Source organism: Coregonus clupeaformis, chromosome 11 (genome assembly GCF_020615455.1).
Source record: "Coregonus clupeaformis isolate EN_2021a chromosome 11, ASM2061545v1, whole genome shotgun sequence".
Lineage (NCBI taxonomy): Eukaryota > Metazoa > Chordata > Actinopteri > Salmoniformes > Salmonidae > Coregonus > Coregonus clupeaformis.
This window is the reverse complement of record NC_059202.1, coordinates 46194793-46213337: the sequence shown is the minus strand read 5'-3', so window position 1 is coordinate 46213337 and position 18545 is coordinate 46194793. Positions and strand designations below refer to the sequence as shown.

The following is an 18545-nucleotide window of genomic DNA, read 5'->3' as shown; positions in this document are numbered from 1 at the left end:
CAACGCAAGCATGTGCGTGCGCCATCGCGCGCATGTTGATTTTGTCCACCCACACCAGACGCGATCAAGACACGCAGGTTGAAATATCAAAATGAACTCTGAACCAACTATATTAATTTGGGGACAGGTCGAAAAGCATGAAACATTTATGGCAATTTAACTAGCTAGCTTGCCGTTGCTAGCTAATTTGTCCTGGGATATAAACATTGGGTTGTTATTTTACCTGAAATGCACAAGGTCCTCTACTCCGACAATTAATCCACAGATAAAAGGGTAAACCAAGTTTGTTTCTAGTAATCTCTCCTCCTTCAGGCTTCTTCTTCTTCTTTGGACTTTATATGGTGGTTGGCAACCAACTTTAAGGTGCATTACCACCACCAACTGGACTGGAGTGTGGACCTCAGTTCATCTTTCAATCACCTACGTGGGTATATGCTCCTAAAAAGCAATGACGAGATGGGAGAGACGGGACTTGCATCGCGTCAAGCGTCACAAATAGAACCAAGTTCTATTTTAGCGCCTGGCTACAAGTTCTATTTTAGCGCCTGGCTACGCAGACGCTCGTTGACGCGTGTGAGCAGTGTGTGTGCAATGATTGAATAACATGTATGTGTACATTTATTTTGCAACGCTCGCACACGCGACGCAGGCGGTGTGGTCAGCATGTAAGATGCAGGGTTGAGTAATGGGTGGTGGCTGGCTAGTGACAGTGACAGTGACTAAATTCAGGGCAGGGTACTGGTGATGGCTATTTAACAGTCTGATGGCCTTGAGATAGAAGCTGTTTTTCAGTCTCTTGGTCCCAGCTTTGATGCACTTTCTGGATGATAGCAGAGTGAACAGGTTCGGGTGGCTGAGGTCCTTGATGATCTTCTTGACCTTCCTGTGACACCGGGTGCTATAGATGTCGTGGAGGGCAGGCAGTGTGCCCCCAGTAATACGTTGGGCAGACCACACCACCCTCTGGAGAGCCCTACGGTTGCAGATGGTGCAGTTGCCATACCAGGGGGTGGTACTTCCCGACAGGATGCTCTCAATGGTGCATCTGTAAAGGTTTGTGAGGGTCTTAGGTGCCAAGCCAAATTTCTTCAGCCTCCTATGGTTAAAGAGGCGCTGTTGCGCCTTCTTCACCACACTGTCTGTGTGGCTGGACATTTCAGATTGTCAGTGAGGAACTTGAAGCTTTTTCACCTTCTCCACTGCGGCCCCGTCGATGTGGATGGGGGCGTGCTCCCATTGCCGTCTCCTGAAGTCCCTGATCAGCTCCTTCGTTTAGTTGACGTTGAGGTTATTTTCCTGGCACCACTCCACCAGGGCCCTCACCTCCTCCCTGTAGGCTGTCTCGTCGTTGTTGGTAATCAGGCCTACCACTGTTGTGTCATCTGCAAACTTGATGATTGAGTTGGAGGCGTGCGTGGCCATGCAGTCATGGGTGAACAGGGAGAAAAGGAGGGGGCTGAGCACACACCTTTGTGGGGCCCCTGTGTTAAGGATCAGTGTAGTGGAGGTGTTGTTGCCCACCTTCAACACCTGGTGTCGGCCCGTCAGGAAGTCCAGGACATAGTTGCACAGGGCGGGGTTCAGACCCAGGGTCCTGAGCTTAATGATGAGCTTGGAGGGTACTATGGTGTTGAAGGCTGAGCTGTAGTCAATGAACAGCATTCTTACATAGGTATTCCTCTTGTCCAGATGGGATAGGGCAATGTGCAGTGCGATGGCGATTGCATCATCCGTGGATCTATTGGGGAGGTATGCAAATTGCAGTGGGTCCAGAGTGTCGGGTAAGGTGGAGGTGATATGATCTTTAACTAGCCTCTCAAAGCACTTCATGATGACAGAAGTGAGTGCTTCGGGGCAATCGTCATTAAGTTCAGCTACCATTGCTTTCTTGTGTACAGGAACAATGGTGGACATCTTGAAGCAAGTGGGGACAGCAGACTGGGATAGGGAGAGAATGAATGTCTGTAAACACTCCAGCCAGCTGGTCTGGGCATGCTCTGAGGACACAGCTAGGGATGCTGTCTGGGCCGGCAGCCTTGTGAGGGTTAACACGCTTAAATGTCTTACTCACGTCGGCCACGGAGAACGAGAGCTCACAGTCCTCGGGAGCAGCCCGTGTTGGTGGCACTGTGTTATCCTCAAAGTGGGCGAAGAAGGTGTTTAGCTTAATCCATGATTGTCTGGAGTCCCTGCCACATACACTACCGGTCAAACGTTTTAAAGTTGCAGCGATGAGACAAGCTAGAAATTGGGGAGAAAAAGGGGGTAAAACACACACACAAAAAAAGATATACACTACCGGTCAAAAGTTTTAGAACACCTACTCATTCAAGGGTTTTTCTTTATTTTTACTATTTTCTACATTGTAGAATAATAGTTTAGACATCAAAACTATGAAATAACACATATGGAATCATGTAGTAACCAAAAAAGTGTTCAACAAATCAAAATATGTTTTATATTTGAGATTCTTCAAATAGCCACCCTTTGCACACGCTTGGCATTCTCTCAACCAGCTTCATGAGGTAGTCACCTGGAATGGATTTCAACTAACAGGTGTGCCTTCTTAAAAGTTAATTTGAATAATTTATTTCCTTCTTAATGCATTTGAACCAATCAGTTGTGTTGTGACAAGGTAGGGGGGGTATACAGAAGATAGCTCTATTTGGTAAAAGACCAAGTCCATATTATGTCAAGAACAGTTCAAATAAGCAAAGAGAAACGACAGTCCATCATTACTTTAAGACATGAAGGTCAGTCAATACGGAACATTTCAAGAACTTTGAACGTTTCTACAAGTGCAGTTGCAAAAACCATCAAGCGCTATGATGAAACTGGCTCTCATGAGGACCGCCATAGGAATGGAAGACCCAGAGTTACCTCTGCTGCAAAGGATAAGTTCAGTAGAGTTACCACCCTCAGCAATTGCAGCCCAAATAAATGCTACACAGAGTTCAAGTAACAGACACATCTCAACATCAACTGTTCAGAGGGGACTGTGTGAAACAAGCCTTCATGGTCGAATCGCTGCAAAGAAACCACTACTAAAGGCTAAGAAGAAGTGACTTCATTGGGCCAAGAAACACGAGCAATGGACATTAAACCTGTGGAAATGTGTCCTTTGTTCTGGAGTCCAAATTGGAGATTTTTGGTTCCAACCGCCATGTCTTTGTGAGACGCGGTGTGGGTGAACGGATGATCTCTGCATGTGTATTTCCCACCGTAAAGCATGGAGGAGGAGGTGTGATGGTGTGGGGGTGCTTTGCTGGTGACACTGTTTGTGATTTATTTAGAATTCAAGGCACACTTAACCAGCATGGCTACCACAGCATTCTGCAGCGATACACCATCCCATCTGGTTTGGGCTTAGTGGGACTATCACTTGTTTTTCAACAGGACAATGACCCAACACACCTCCAGGCTGTGTAAAGGCTATTTTACCAGAATGAAACGATTGGAAAATAGTTTTGGTACCAACACCTGCTGCTTCATTACATAGTTGTCGTCTGGGTACCAGTCCTTTTTTACTAACATTCCACTCCTTGCCACTCCTGTCATTTGCCAAATGACAGAGTGGCAAGGAGTGGGATGTAATAGCTGAACAGAGATGGCAACCAGGCTACGGTAGTTAATAATAATAATATGATAGGCTTGCAATTGTCGCATTATACTTTTTTTAAGCTCTTAATGAAACATGTCTGTTCCTTGTACCCATGCACAGTATTTTCCGTTGGTCACATCATTTTACTATTTGGAACGAATTTAACCGTTTGTTAACCGGTTATTAGGGGTCGGTTAGTCGGCAGTAAAATTGACCGAAATGTGCATTCCTAGAACTTCAACTTCAACGGTTTTCTTTCTCTTTCCGTCATCTGGTGGTCAAACAAGTCTGAAAACAGTCTGGACAACCCCTCCCTCTCACTCTCTCTGCCACTCTTTGCAGCTCTCTCCCTCTCTCTTCTCTCTCTCTCCAGTTGATGTCACTTCTCCCAGCTCTGACTGACACAGACACCTACAGTACCCTCTTTTCATTTACTGTAACAAGCATTCTCACCCACTGAGCACCGACCGACACCGGACGTCCATGGACGCTGAAAAGTAGTTGAAATTGTCAGCTCGCCCTCGCCTGACCAAGTCTGAACCAATCATAGACGTCTATGTTTAACAAGTTTGGGCAGCACAGTACTGTACAGTATAGTTCAGTACAGTATAGCACACTAAAGTACAGTATAATACTGGACTGTACATATCTACTTTACTCTACAGTGCTGTGATGTCCAAACTTGTGAAACATAGGTGTCTATGATTGGTTCAGATTTGGTCTAGTCCAGACCAAAATGTGCTCTTGTTTGGGGGCGGAGCTCATTAGAATAATAGCCAGTGTGTAGAATAACACTCAAATATGCAAAAGAAGGATATTGCATATTTCTACCTGTGGCACCCCAATGGTGGAACAAGCTCCCTCACGACGCCAGGACAGCGGAGTCACTCACCACCTTCCGGAGACATTTGAAACCCCACCTCTTTAAGGAATACCTGGGATAGGATAAAGTAATCCTTCTACCCCCCCCAAAAAAACAAAAACAAAAACATTGTAAAGTGGTTATCCCACTGGCTATAAGGTGAATGCACCTATTTGTAAGTCGCTCTGGATAAGAGCTTCTGCTAAATGACGTAAATGTAAATGTAAATGTTTGTGTGCCTAGTCAGAATACTCACCATGAAAATAATGATAGTCATATCCATAATTATGCATTTCTGTATAGTACAGATCAGGGATGTAACTGTTACCGTAATTCCATTACCGGCTGTAAATCCACTTCATCTACTGTAGTTCAATAACCAAAATAATTGTTTTCAAACTCAAGGTGTCATGTCATAACTGACACTCCATTCTTTCTGCAGTCATCTTTGAATCATAATTCGGCGCAGATATTTTTGGAAAATGTGGTAGCATAAACACCTGAGGGAGATTTTACTGTAATTCTGTTACCAAACTTTGCATCTGCACACTTCTTCCAGTAAATGTGTTTTTGTCCCGAAGCCACTCCTGCGTTATCTTGGCTGTGTGCTTATGGTCGTTGTCCTGTTGGAAGGTGAACCTTCGCCCCAGTCTGAGGTCCTGAGCACTCTGGAGCAGGTTTTCATCAAGGATCTCTCTGTACTTGGCTGGGCGGCCAGCTCTAGGAAAAGTCTTGGTTGTTCCAAGCTTCTTCCATTTAAGAATGATGGAGGCCACTGTGTTCTTGGGGACCTTCAATGCTGCAGACATTTTTTGGTACCCTTCCCCAGATCTGTGCCTCGACACAATCCTGTCTCGGAGCTCTACGGACAATTCCTCGACCTCATGGCTTAAACAACACAATGTAACTCCAAGTCAATCACACTTCTGTGAAATCAAACTGTCCACTTAGGAAGCAACACTGATTGACAAATTTCACATGCTGTTGTGCAAATGGAATAGACAACAGGTGGAAATTATAGGCAATTAGCAAGACACCCCCAATAAAGGACTGGTTTTGCAGGTGGTGACCACAGACCACTTCTCAGTTCCTATGCTTCCTGGCTGATGTTTTGGTCACTTTTGAATGCTGGCGGTGCTTTCACTCTAGTGGTAGCATGAGACGTGAGTCTACAACCCACATAAGTGGCTCAGGTAGTGCAGCTCATCCAGGATGGCACATCAATGCGAGCTGTGGCAAGAAGGTTTGCTGTGTCTGTCAGCGTAGTGTCCAGAGCATGGAGGCGCTACCAGGAGACAGGTCAGTACATCAGGAGACGTGGAGGAGGCCGTAGGAGGGCAACAACCCAGCAGCAGGACTGCTACCTCCGCCTTTGTGCAAGGAGGAGTAGGAGGAGCACTGCCAGAGCCCTGCAAAATGACCTCCAGCAGGCCACAAATGTGCATGTGTCTGCTCAAACGGTCAGAAACAGACTCCATGAGGGTGGTATGAGGGCCCGACGTCCACAGGTGGGGGTTGTGTACAGCCCAACACAGTGCAGGACGTTTGGCATTTGCCAGAGAACACCAAGATTGGCAAATTCGCCACTGGCGCCCTGTGCTCTTCACAGATGAAAGCAGGTTCACACTGAGCACGTGACAGACGTGACAGAGTCTGGAGATGCCGTGGAGAACGTTCTGCTGCCTGCAACATCCTCCAGCATGACCGGTTTGGCGGTGGGTCAGTCATGGTGTGGGGTGGCATTTCTTTGGGGGGCCGCACAGCCCTCCATGTGCTCGCCAGAGGTAGCCTGACTGCCATTAGGTACCGAGATGAGATCCTCAGACCCCTTGTGAGACCATATGCTGGTGCGGTTGGCCCTGGGTTCCTCCCTAATGCAAGACAATGCTAGACCTCATGTGGCTGGAGGTGTCAGCAGTTCCTGCAAGAGGAAGGCATTGATGCTATGGACTGGCCCGCCGTTCCCCAGACCTGAATCCAATTGAGCACATCTGGGACATCATGTCTCGCTCCATCCACCAACGCCACGTTGCACCACAGACTGTCCAGGAGCATGCCCAGGCGTTGTAGGGAGGTCATACAGGCACGTGGAGGCCACACACACTACTGAGCCTCATTTTGACTTGTTTTAAGGACATTACATCAAAGTTGGATCAGCCTGTAGTGTGGTTTCCACTTTAATTTTGAGGGTGACTCCAAATCCAGACCTCCATGGGTTGATACATTTGATTTCCATTGATAATTTTTGTGTGATTTTGTTGTCAGCACATTCAACTATGTAAAGAAAAAAGTATTTAATAAGATTATTTCATTCATTCAGATCTAGGATGTGTTATTTTAGTGTTCCCTTTATTTTTTTGAGCAGTGTATATATATATATATATATATATATATATATATATATATATAGTATGTGCCTTTCCAAATCATGTCCAATCAATTGAATTTACCACAGGTGGACTCCAATCAAGTTGTAGAAACATCTCAAGAATTATCAAAAGAAACAGGATGCACGAGTCTCATAGCAAAGGGTCTGAAAACCTATCGAAGGCACTGTATTTAGGTTATAGGCCAATATAAAAGTTACCATAAAGATCATTGGGCACACACAACAAATCCATTTCACAAAGGCCCCATATTCAGATGCATGATAAAGTAGATCAGTTGTTTTAGTTTTTTCCCCATTTTCTCTAGCCTACATCAAATGATGAGTTCTATTTTGCTGGATTGGATTTCCAGGGCTCTGTGTATCATATCAGCCAATGAGTAATGTTCACACAGTAAAGGCATCTCAGACCAATAAATCCACCAGGGATGATACACTACGGCACCAAGGGATACTGATTACAGCCAGACGTCACTAGCTTTCCCCAAACTCTTTGCAGTTCTGCCATCGCAGCATTTCTCCTCAGCTTTACCGGAAAGCATTCCAATCCCCACAAAACCCATGACCCAGAGAAAGGGCTTGATTGGAGCTTTAGAGAGGCATAGCTTGGCTGTAGCAACAGAATGAACTGGAGAAAAGGGCAGGGTACCAACCAAGACTTTACAATGTCAAGACCATACATAATAATGAGCGATGTATCAAACTTCAGAATCAATTAAATGTAGGCAATGAATGCTCTAAGGTCAAATAACCTCATAATTATTAATAATTTCTTTGGATGACATTTAGGCTACAGGAATAGCAGCAAACAAACACTGATGCGAGTTATGAAGTCAGTAGCCTACCTACAAGCAGAAGAATCCAGCCAAGCACCAGATGCTCTCTCAATATGCCATGCCTACAGTATGTTGCATTGGGAAACGTGAACGTTGGAACACAGCATAAACAGATGACCTCTACCACACGCAGGGCTAGAATCGCTGCTCATCTCTGGTCTGTTTTAGCTAAGGCTCAAGCAGTTCCATCAAGGGAACATTCATGAATACACAGATGAAGATACATAGATGTAGCAAGCAGACCAGTGCCCACTACTAGACTACTGTAATCATGGGTATTAGCATGCCTCTGGGGTCCCACAGTTTAAAAGTTCATGGCTTACAAAAATAGTCAACTTATGAAAAATAAAAACAGTAACTATTTGGTTAATAGGCTAAGAAGACCGTATTCTGCAGGGACTACACCGAAAGTTACAGGCTCATAACAAGCAACAAACAAATAAGTCAACTTTGTCCGGTGTGCTCTCTGTCTCTTTTTTTCTCCCCATCTCTTCACCAACTACAGGACTAAAGCACCAATTAGAGCATCCCATTATCAATATGAGAGACCCTTTTTTCCATGAGAGAGCCCAGAGAGAGAGAGAGAGAGACAGCACACCACTGAGTGCCAGCCAGCGAGCAGCAGATTTTTCCTGATGAGTGCTTAATTAAAGACAAGAGTCCTCCGCAGATGGAGAAGTAGCACCTCACTGCCTCCGTCTGTGACTACCGCTATAGCTCTGCTCAGCAGGCAGGGTCCATGTGGCCAGTCCACACGGCGAGCTGTGTGAAATGGCGCATGGCAGATGTATCCTTCCTCGAAGAAGGGGGGAAATGTCTGCTATGCTGACTCCATATTATTAATTCATATTTTTTCTTTGTGATTCATATACTGTATTACAATCTATTTTGAGTAGTTAGGCTGGGTGGTGGGATAGTCTTCAGAAGTCTTCAAAGGTTGTATAAAATAAGTTGTATACTGACTAATCCCTTTACCCTAATCACTGTTTATTCATCTCCTCCAGACGCTGAGCAGCCTAGTGTGATGCAGGGCATGACCATGGTCGCTCAGCCAAAACTAAGGTGATTATTGGAGTGGTGTCAGTTTTTGACTGTAAACTCATGGGTACTGCCCAGGCCCACAAATGGGATTTATCTTTCAAGAAGAACATCAGACTCACTGTCTGCCTGCACCTAGAATGAGCATTATAACAAATCCCTGCTTCTGATGACCTTGGCTATTCAATGGAGAGTTTGAAGTCAGTGACAATGGAGGCTAAATCACTTTGAAGGGTATAGCCTACGTATTTAGAGACATAATACTGTAACTGCAACTCAGAAGTGAAGAATAAATCAAATGTAACTTGTTTCAGGAAACTCGGCGTATGTCGCACGTCACTACTTCACAGGAGCGGCATTTGAACGTAAACATGTATTTTTTATCAAAATGCATTTTTTGGCAGAATTGCCTTCTGGAACATGTGAACTTTCATGTTCCTTAATAACAAACTTGTATTCAATCCATAAAAAACGAAGAAAATGGTTAAATTACAAGCCTAGTTGGCATAGCCACAGAAAAAGACAGGAACCTTCCCACTAGCCATGATTGGCTGAGATAATGGATGGGCTGGACATGCCGGGAGATGAGTTTGGATTGGTCTGCCATGTAGCATGCTTCTGTCTAGAACGTGAGCTGTTCAGTATGTGTTGACAGTCCTTTCTACCACGCCATTTTTGAAAGATATAACGTTAGCCATCAAGAACTACAAATGTTTCGCTACTTTTCTCAACAACATTAATGCCCTGAATTTAGCAGGCGCTATTGACAGATCAGTTGGAAAAAGTGATGAGCTACTTTTTGCACACGCCACGGTCAGTGTGAACCGGAGTGACTCGACACAACGCTAGCCAAACAAGATGTAGCTACTAACAAACAAAATTTTGCCGTGAAGCGCTCGTCCATGTATGCGGGTAAGAGTCGAGCTACATTTTCAGATATACGTTTCAAATGTTGTCAGAAAGCTGTTTTTATTGCAAGTTAAAGCTTACTCTTAGTTAGCTAGCAAACGTTAGCTTGCTGGCTCGCTAGCTAACATTATGTGTATGATCTGGGTAGTAATATTATTCGAATCAGAAACCCATTTGCATTACTAGTTATAGCCTAATGTTAGCTAGCTAACATTGAATCTAGTTTGTTAGCTTTAGCTACCTGCAGCTTCGTAATACAGCTATGATAATGTTAGGATTGGTAGTAGTATGAGTTGGGATCAAATCAAATCAAATCACATTTTATTTGCCACATGTGCCAAATACAACAGGTGGAGACAATACAGTGAAATGCTCACTTACAGGCCCTTAACCAACAATGCAGTTTTTTAAAAAGAAAAATGAAAAAATAAGTGTTAATTAAGAAAAATAAAAAGCAAATAGCTAAAGAGCAGCAGTAAAATAAAATAGCAGTAGGGAGGCTGTATACAGGGGGGTACCGGTACAGAGTCAATGTGTGGGGGCACCGGCTAGTCGAGGTAATTGAGGTCATATGTACATGTGGGTAGAGTTAAAGTGACTATCCATAAATAGTAAACACAGTAGCAGCAGCGTAAATGCAAATAGTCTGGCTAGCCATGATTAGCTGCTCAGGAGTCTTATGGCTTGGGGGTAGAAGCTGTTGAGAAGCCTTTTGGACCTAGACTTGGTGCTCCGGTACTGCTTACCGTGCGGTAGCAGAGAGAACAGTCTATGACTAGGGTGGCTTGAGTCTTTGACAATTTTTAGGGCCTTCCTCTGACACCGGCTTGGAATAGAGGTCCTGGATGGCAGGAAGCTTGACCCCAGTGATGTACTACCCTCTGTAGTGCCTTGCGGTCGGAGGCCGAGCAGTTGCCATACCAGGCGGTGATGCAACTAGTCAGGATGCTCTCGATGGTGTAGCTGTAGAACTTTTTGAGGATCTGAGGACCCATGCCAAATCTTTTCAGTCTCCTGAGGGGGAATACGTTTTGTCATGCCCTCTTCATGACTGTCTTGGTGTGTTTGGACAATGATAGTTCGTTGGTGATGTGGACACCAAGGAACTTGAAGCTCTCAACCAGTTCCACTCCAGCCCCGTCGATGAGAATGGGGGCGTGCTCAGTCCTCTTTTTTTTCTCCTGTAGTCCACAATCATCTCCTTTGTCTTGATCACGTTGAGGGAGAGGTTGTTATCCTGGCACCACACGGCCAGGTCTCTGACCTCCTCCCTATAGGCTGTCTCATTGTTATCAGTGATCAGGCCTACCACTGTTGTGTCGTCGGCAAACTTAATGATGTTGTTGGAGTCGTGCCTGGCCATGCAGTCATGGGTGAACAGGGAGTACAGGAGGGGACTGAGCACGCACCCCTGAGGGTCCCCCGTGTTGAGGATCAGCGTGGCAGACGTGTTGTTACCTACCCTTACCACCTGGGGGCGGCCCATCAGGAAGTCCAGGATCCAGTTGCAGAGGGAGGTGTTTAGTCCCAGGATCCTTAGCTTAGTGATGAGCTTTGAGGGCACTATGGTGTTGAACGCTGAGCTGTAGTCAATGAATAGCATTCTCACGTAGGTGTTCCTCTTGTCCAGGTGGGAAAGGGCAGTGTGGCGTGCAATAGAGATTGCATCATCTGTGGATCTGTTGGGGCGGTATGCAAATTGGAGTGGGTCTAGGGTTTCTGGGATAATGGTGTTGATGTGAGCCATGACCAGCCTTTCAAAGCACTTCATGGCTACAGACGCGAGTGCTACGGGTCGGTAGTCATTTAGGCAGGTTATCTTAGTGTCCTTGGGCACAGGGACTATGGTGGTCTGCTTGAAACATTTTGGTATTACAGACTAAGTCAGGGACATGTTGAAAATGTCAGTGAAGACACTTGCCAGTTGGTCAGCACATGCTCGGAGTACACGTCTTGGTAATCCGTCTGGCCCTGCGGCCTTGTGAATGTTGACCTGCTTAAAAGTCTTACTCACATCGGCTACGGAGAGCGTGATCACATAGTCATAGCTCCTTGAAAGCGGCAGGATTATGCCAGGTTCAGTGTTTAGCTAGCTAGCACCTAGCTCCTAGCTAGCTACATGTCTAAACAAAAGACCACTTCGGACGGATTATTACATAACCCATCAAATTAGCCAAGTGTGTCTGGGGGTGATTATGGCCATCTATTGTATTTCATGAACATGTGTACATGTCTAGACAATAGCAACCCATCCATTTAGCTCGATGTGTGGCTGGGGGGTGGTTATAGAATTTCCTTCACATGACCCATCAATTTAGACAAGTGTGTCGGGTAAGCGTCATCTAATAATGATAAAATATTTATATCTGGACACTTTCTGTTTTTGATATTGCTACTATGCAAGTAACCACTTCACTGTAACGTTTAGACCTTCTGTATCCTGTGCATGTGACAAATAAACATAGATTTTATTTGATATAGCGTGTGTTTAACAAATGGCCTCACATGTGAATCCTTAAAAAGATGGGTGGGGCTAAGGCGTAAGAGGGTGTGAACAATGCTGAATGGTTGTAGACAAAGAAGAGCTCTCCAGTAGGTGTACCAAAACATTCAAGGGCCATTTTCTCAAAAGTGTGGTTACAAGTTCCTCAACTATCAAAGCTGAATTACTTTCCTATTGTTCCTTAACTACAGTTTATGATATACCATGTTCTAGTTTTGAGTCTCTACCTTTATCCAATGTAAAAAACAAAACAAAATTTTGCTACATAAGACTGAATCGAGGCGGTCGGCCACAAATGTACCCTCAGTCATTATTCATGCAGCTCCCGAGTGGCGCAGCGGTCTAAGGCACTGCATCTCAGTGCTTGAGGCGTCACTACAGACCCCCTGGTTCGATTCCAGGCTGTATCACAACCGGCCGTGATTAGGAGTCCCATAGGGTGGCGCACAATTGGCCCAGCGTCGTCCGGGTTTGGCCGGTGTAGGCCGTCATTGTAAATAAGAATTTGTTCTTAACTGACTTGCCTAGTTAAATAAAGGTAAAATAAAATAAAAGATAAATGCAGCAGGGAAGTAATGCCAGAGGAAACAATCTGATCGTTTGCTGCTGCGGCCAGGTACATAAATAATTTCTTGTGAATTAGCCCACTTGATCATTGCATGATGTTTACTAGCCGACTAAACTCAACTCCACGATTTACGATGGAGTTGAGCGGCGACTAGTGTGGGCAGACTGGATCTCCGATGTCACATAAAATGAAGTTTTTAATCAAAAACTACTGATTTCAGCACACAAAGAATGGCCCCCAATTACACAGAACAATGTTGTTTGTAATTGTGATGTCGGAAGGCCAAGATGATCATCAATGACCTCAGCCACCCGATTCACGGCCGGTTCATCCCGCTACAATCCAGAAGGCGAGGTCAGTACAGGTGCATCAAAGCAAGGACCAAGAGATAGAAGCTGTTTTTTAATCTCAAGGCCATCAGACTGTTAATTAGTCACTGTCACTAGCCAGCTACCACCCAGCTACTCTTAACATGCACCATAGAGGCTGCTGCCCTATGTACATAGTCACGGAACACAGGTCACTTTAATAATGTTCACATACTGTTTTACCCACTTCATATGTACAGTTGAAGTTGGAAGTTTACATGCACTTAGGTTGGAGTCATTAAAACTCGTTTTTCAACCTCTCCACAAATTTCTTTTTAACAAACTATAGTTTTGGCAAGTCGGTTAGGACATCTACTTTGTGCATGACACAAGTAATTTTTTCCCAACAATTGTTTACAGACAGATGATTTCACTGTATCACAATTCCAGTGGGTCAGAAGTTTACATCCACTAAGTTGACAGTGCCTTTAAACAGCTAGGCAAATTCCAGAAAATGATGTCATGCGTTAGAAGCTTCTGATAGGCTAATTGACATCATTTGAGTCAACTGGAGGTATACCTGTGGATGTATTTCAAGGCCTACCTTCAAACTCAGTGCCTCTATGCTTGACATCATGGGAAAATCAAAAGAAATCAGCCAAGACCTCAGATAAAATATTGTAGACCTCCACAAGCCTGGTTCATCCTTTGGAGCAATTTCCAAATGCCTGAAGGTACCACATTCATCTGTACAAACAATAGTACGCAAGTATAAACACCATGGGACCACGCAGCCGTCATACAGCTCAAGAAGGAGACGTGTTCTGTCTCCTAGAGATGAATGTACTTTGGTGCGAAAAGTGCAAATCAATCCCAGAACAACAGCAAAGGACCTTGTGAATATGCTGGAGGAAACAGGAACAAAAGTATCTATATCCACAGTAAAACAAGTCCTATATAGACATAACCTGAAAGGCCGCTCAGCAAGGAAGAATCCACTGCTCCAAAACCGCCATAAAAAAGCCAGACTACAGTTTGCAACTGCACATGGGGACAAAGATCGTACTTTTTGGAGAAATGTCCTCTAGTTTGATGAAACAAAAATAGAACTGGTTGGCCATAATGACCATCGTTATGTTTGGAGGAAAAAGGGGGTTGCTTGCAAAGGAAAAAGGAAGTTAAAGCTTGGTCGCAAATGGGTCTTCCAAATGGACAATGACCCCAAGCATACTCCCATAGTTGTGACAAAATGGCTTAAGGACAACAAAGTCAAGGTATTGGAGTGGCCATCACAAAGCCCTGACCTCAATCCTATAGAAAATGTGTGGGCAGAACTGAAAAAGCGTGTGCGAGCAAGGAGGCCTACAAACCTCACTCAGTTACACCAGCTCTGTCAGGAGGAATGGCCCAAAATTCACCCAACTTATTGTGGGAAGCTTGTGGAAGGCTACCTGAAAGTTTGACACAAGTTAAACAATTTAAAGGCAATGTTACCAAATACTAATTGAGTGTATGTAAACTTCTGACCCACTGGGAATGTGATGAAAGAAATAAAAGCTGAAATAAATCATTCTCTCTACTATTATTCTGACATTTCACATTCTTAAAATAAAGTGGTGATCCTAACTGACCTAAAACAGGGAATTATTACTAGGATTAAATGTCAGGAATTGTGAAAAACAGTTTAAATGTATTTGGCTAAGGTGTATGTAAACTTCCGACTTCAACTGTATATACTGTTTTCTAGTCAAGGCCTATCCTATTTAACTATTGCTGTACATACAGTGCCTTCGGAAAGTATTCAGACTCCTTGACTTTTTCCACATTTTGTTAGGTTACAGCCTTATTGTAACATTTATTAAATAGATTTTTCCTCCTCATCAACCTACACACAATACCCATAATGACAAAGCAAAAACAGGTTTTAATAATTGTTTGCTAATTTATAAAATAAATGGAAATATCACATTTACATAAGTATTCAGACCCTTTACTCAGTACTTTGTTGAAGCACCTTTGGCAGCAATTACAGCCTTGAGTCTTCTTGGGTATGACACTACAAGCTGGGCACACCTGTATTTGGGGAGCTTTTCCCCATTCTTCTCTGCAGATCCTCTCAAGCTCTGTCAGGTTGGATGGGGAGCGTCGCTGCACAGCTATTTTCAAGTCTCACCAGAGACGCAGGGTTCAAATCCGGGCTCTGGCTGGCCCACTCAAGGACATTAAGAGACTTGTCCCGAAGCCACTCCTGCATTGTGTTGGCTGTGTGCTTAGGGTTGTTGTCCTGTTGGAGGGTGAACCTTCGCCACAGGCTGAGGTCCTGACCGCTCTGGAGCAGGTTTTCATCAAGGATCTCTCTGTACTTTGCTCTGTTCATCTTGGCCTCGATCCTGACTAGTCTCCCAGTGCCTGCCGCTGAAAAACATCCCCAGCGCATGATGCTGCCACCACCATGCTTCACGGTAGGGATGGTGCCAGGTTTCCTCCAGACGTGACGCTTGGCATTCAGGCCAAAGAGTTCAATCTTGGTTTCAACAGACCAGGGAATCTTGTTTCTCATGGTCTGCGGGTCCTTTAGGTGCCTTTTGGCAAACTCCAAGTGGGCTGTCATGTGCCTTTTACTGATGAGTGGCTTCCGTCTGGCCACTCTACCATAAAGGCCTGATTGGTGGAGTGCTGCAGAGATGGTTGTCCTTCTGGAAGGTTCTCCCATCTCCACAGAGGAACTCTGGAGCTCTGTCAGAGTGACCATCAGGTTCTTGGTCACCTCCCTGTCCAAGGCCTTTCTCCCCCGATTGCTCAGTTTGGCTGGGCTGCCAGCTCTAGGAAGAGTCTTTCAAACTACTTCCATTTAAGAATGATGGAGGCCACTGTGTTCTTGGGGACCTTCAATTCTGCAGAAATGTTTTGGTACCCTTCCCCAGATCTGTGACTTGACACAATCCTTTCTCGGAGCTCTACGGACAATTCCTTCGACCTCATGGCTTGGTATTTGCTCTGACATGCACTGTAAACTGTGGGACCTTATATAGACAGGTGTGTGCATTTCCAAATAATGTCCAATCAATTGAATTTACCACAGGTGGACTCCAATGAAGTTGTAGAAACATCTCAAGGATGATCAATGGAAACAGGATGCACATGAGCTCAATTTCGAGTCTCATAGCAAAGGGTCTGAATACTAATGTAAATAAGGTATCGTTTTTTATTTGTAATACATTTGCAAAAAAAATGTTTTTGCTTTGTCATTATGGGGTATTGTGTGTAGATTGCTGAGGATATATATATATATATTTTATCCATTTTAGAATAAGGCTGTAACGTAACAAAATGTGGAAAAATCAAGTGGTCTGAATACTTTCCAAAGGCACTGTATACTACTCTTCAGATATACTACATATTCTATCCATATACTGTTCATATTTTGTGTATACATCCCGTACATACACACACACTCCGAACATTGCTCGTCCTAATATTTCTATATATTTTTAACTTTTTAGATTCGTGTGTTTGTTGTGTATTGTTACATATTACTGCACTGCTGGAGCTCGGAACACAACCATTTCGCTACCCCGGCAATACCATTTGATTCGGAGTTCCAGTCCGCCCACACTAGTCACCGCACTAATCCATCGTAAATCGTGGAGTTGAGTTTAATCGGCTAGATGTTCACTCACCACTGGTGCGTTTTTTATGCTACACTACTGCAATAGGGCATTTTAGTGTGAAGAGTGCCTTGTTTTTTTAAAATAATGAAATGGATCACGTTTACCTTAACACGAAAAAAACAAGTACACTATCCAATGTTGTTGTCATGGGAAACTTGGAATGGCATTCATTGAGCTGTGACCACCACAACATAGCCATCACGTGCTATTTGCATTTGATTGTGAAAATATCATGAATGCACCATTGTTTACATTTGTGTCGGTGGGTAGACTCTCCAATGGTAAACAATGTGCCAGAGAGTCCCCTGTCTTGGTCTGCAGCACTGTGCGCAACATGTGTGCGACAGACTTTTATTACAAAGAAATATAGTTATTTCATATATTTGTGCCACATGTTTGAAATAAACGAACCCCATCACCTCGTGACCTCATCCCTGCACGGATTATGTCACGTTAGCTAGCTAGCTAACTAGCTAGCCAAGGTTCTCGCGTGCACTAGTTGCCAATGTGCATGAAAGCAAACAACGCCAATCTTCTACTACTAAAACAGGAAAAAATATAACACACATCCTTCTCTTTGAGACTTTCTATTCCTCTTAAAATCCTTCGTTCTCACTCAACAGCAGCCTACATTCATTTCACCTACCAGAAATGTGACTTCCGTGCTCGTGCTCCACTCTGTCACGTCTGGAACACCCACCGGCGCTCCTCCAGGTCCTAGCGAGAGCCAATTTGGTTTTGTGCGTGCCATTTTCTTTCTGTCTCCTCTGTTGGCCCCCCTATTGACTGTATAATAGGGGTTGCCCCAGAATCTCATATTTGTATTTTTATTTATTTCAGATACCGAGTCAGTAGGCTGCTATATTGACTTTACTTCATATATGGGTGCTTGATCTGATCATAAAAATACAACTTTTCTCCTCTATATTAAAGGCCAAGTGCTGTCAAAAACGTGATTTTCCTGTGTTTTATGTACATTTCCACATAATGAGGTTGGAATAATATTGGGAAATTGTGAAAATGATGATAATGCCCTTTTAGTGTGAGATGTTTGAAAAGACCAACTGAAATTTCAGCCTGTTCTGGTGGGGCGGAGCTTTGGCCCGCGTGGTGACATCACCAGGCTGTAAATTAGTCAATAGACATTTACATTTTAGCAGACGCTCTTATCCAGAGCGATTTACAGTTAGTGAGTGCATACATTATTTTATTTTTCATACACGTGGGAATCGAACCCACAACCCTGGCGTTGCAAACGCCATGCTCTACCAACTGAGCTACATCCCAATAGACCAATAAGAAAGAGAGTTCCAAACCTCTCTGCCAATAACAGCAAGTTTACAGTTTTCCCCTCCCTCAGACCAATCCCAGACAGTCCTAGCTAAATTCTTGCTTGAGAAAATGCTCTTTGCTAAGAAGCATTTTTTAAACATTTTTAATTGAAAAAAATCACAGTAGGGTACTTAATTGTTACCCAGAAATGATTTGATATTGAGATAAAAATGGCTGCATTAGGCCTCAGCCGACTACCTATGAGAACGGGGTTTATCGGAAATTGTGTTCAAATCTACAAACAAAAAGACTGCATTCTTGCCAGAGGGGTCTCCAATATACTGCAGCTGTACACACAGAGTTATGCAGTCAAACTTTAACATTTATAAACCCTAGAATGTATTGTTGTATTGGTGAATCTACAAACATGCTGATTTTGGGTTCATGTGTTTTCTATTGCTAGAAAGTTATCAAAAGCTTTTGAACTAGTGGTGGTTTAATTTGGGCAGATACTTATGGGTTTAATAAGGAACAGATTGAAGAGCGCTCAGAGCAGGACACTATCATTCTTATCTCTTTTGGGACAGAACA

General features: G+C 44.0%; 1 protein-coding gene across 3 annotated transcripts in view; it reads right to left on the bottom strand.

Moving 5' to 3' along the window:
• Window positions 1-17423, bottom strand: part of LOC121576898 (mitochondrial inner membrane protease subunit 2) — a 176515-nt gene extending 159092 nt beyond the window's left edge. For all 3 annotated transcript variants that reach the window (XM_041890451.2, XM_041890452.2, XM_041890453.2), the window contains exon 1: window positions 17329-17423. The gene's annotated coding sequence lies outside the window, so the exon portion shown is untranslated. The remainder of the gene's footprint in view (window positions 1-17328) is intronic.
• Between the last annotated feature and the right edge of the window lie 1122 nt (window positions 17424-18545).